This window comes from Grammomys surdaster, unplaced genomic scaffold, assembly GCF_004785775.1.
Source record: "Grammomys surdaster isolate TR1022 unplaced genomic scaffold, NIH_TR_1.0 62, whole genome shotgun sequence".
NCBI lineage: Eukaryota > Metazoa > Chordata > Mammalia > Rodentia > Muridae > Grammomys > Grammomys surdaster.
The window spans coordinates 28,805,929-28,807,947 of record NW_021604564.1 but is presented as its reverse complement, the minus strand read 5'-3'; the positions used below and the strand labels follow the sequence as shown (position 1 = coordinate 28,807,947).

At 41.7% G+C, this 2,019-nt stretch overlaps 1 pseudogene; it reads left to right on the top strand.

Annotated features, from left to right (window-relative positions):
• Window positions 1–626: 626 nt before the first annotated feature.
• Window positions 627–1,366, top strand: LOC114618958 (annotated as a pseudogene).
• Window positions 1,367–2,019: the final 653 nt, after the last annotated feature.

The window sequence follows — 2,019 nt, the reverse complement described above, 5'->3', positions numbered from 1 at the left end:
AAGACATTTCAAATAATGAAGCATTCTAATTAAACTGTATGGTTTGGAAAAATTTCTCTACTGTATCTACAAAACCAACTATGTATATAACCATTCTCAATTCCAGTTTGTCCTTCATGAACACAAAATAGAATGAAACTGGTGTACTGTTCTTAGAAATTACTAGGACAATGCAGCCAGAAGGATTTTGAGCCACCACTTCTAGAATAGGTAGAAGTTTCCTTTTTTGTTTGTATTGTTTTGTATTACCATTAGAATTTCTGACAATTTATAAAGTCAAAGGGACAAAATGGTTTTATGACAGCTCTACATATTAATATATTCATAAAATGAGGAAATAATTTATAAATAAGTATGTTCAAAAAACCATAAAACTGGTTATGGGAATGTGGTTCACTTCATAAAGTGTTTGTATAGCAAGCATTAGTATCTGATTCACTCCCTAGAACTCAGGATCTGATTGCAATATCAATACCAGTTAATTAATTAAAAAAGATACATTCGGCTTCAGCCGGACGCTCGACTTGAGGCCAAACGTCTTTTTGCTCCTCTGGGCGCTACTCCCTCGGACTGCCCGACGCAATGCGCAAGTAGCGCAGCACCAATTCTTCTCGGACTCTCGGGCGCTGCTACTAGCAGTGTCACCCTTCACACCAGAAAGCTGGCGGGTACTATGGGAAAAAAGCAAAACAAGAAGAAAGTGGAGGAGGTACTAGAAGAAGAGGAAGAGGAATATGTGGTGGAAAAAGTTCTTGATCGGCGAGTTGTCAAGGGCAAGGTGGAATATCTTCTAAAGTGGAAGGGTTTCTCAGATGAGGACAACACTTGGGAGCCAGAAGAGAATCTAGATTGCCGAGACCTTATTGCTGAGTTCCTACAGTCACAGAAAACAGCTCATGGGACAGATATGTCAGAGGGAGGCAAGCGCAAAGCTGATTCTGATTCTGAAGATAAAGGAGAAGAAAGCAAACCAAAGAAGAAGAAAGAAGAGTCAGAAAAGCCATGAGGCTTTGCCCGAGGTTTGGAGCCAGAGCGGATTATTGGAGCCACCGACTCCAGTGGAGAGCTCATGTTCCTGGTAAAATGGCAAAACTCTGATGAGGCTGACCTGGTCCCTGCCAAGGAAGCCAATGTCAAGTGCCCACAGGTTGTCATATCCTTCTATGAGGAAAGACTAACGTGGCATTCCTACCCCTCAGAGGATGATGACAAAAAAGACGACAAGAATTAGCCCTGTTGAGTACCAGTCCCTGTCACCTCTGACTGTGTGTTTCGAGGGGGAGGGAAGGAGTTGTACTTGTCTTGACATCTTAGAGGTGGCTTGAGAAGATGTCCTTTGAAGAACCAGCATAGTTTGTGTCCTGCAGCAGCCCAAATGGTTTAAATTGTTCAAGCTGTATAGTTTGCAGACCCATCCCAACGGGAAAGGGTAAGTGTTTCAAGGCAACCTGTTCTGCGCTTTGCTAAGGAAGCAGTGGGCCTTCCATGAAGGACAAAACCTGCAGAACTGGGATGTGGGAAAGCAAAGATACTGTCAATCTTCAAAGAACATCTCCACAACCCACAGCCTTCTTCCCAATAGTGTTAACTGCATTTTTACAGCCTAGCATGTCTGTAGTTTTTTGGCTATTACTGGTATATTAATTGGGGGTGGGAGGGTTGGGGCAGGGAGGAAGGGAGATGGGTAGAATCATTTTGGTTAAAATTTGGGGCTTGATTAGGGAAATGGTAAAACAGTAGAACAGCTAACTAATAAATTGGTTCAATGTCCAGAATATTTTGCCTTTTCAAAAAAAATGTCATTGGCACCATAAATAAGGACTATGAGAGACTGTTTTTTTAAAATAAATAAATAAGTAAATAAATAAATAAAATCTTGTTACTCCTAAAACCTACAGCCAAGGTGCTCCCAACCTGAGCTCAAAGTGGCCCACAAAGGACAAAGCCAGTTCTGAGTTACCAAAGCTGCCATTCGATGATGGAAACTGACTGGAGAGGGAAAGTTTATTGGAGAGTACA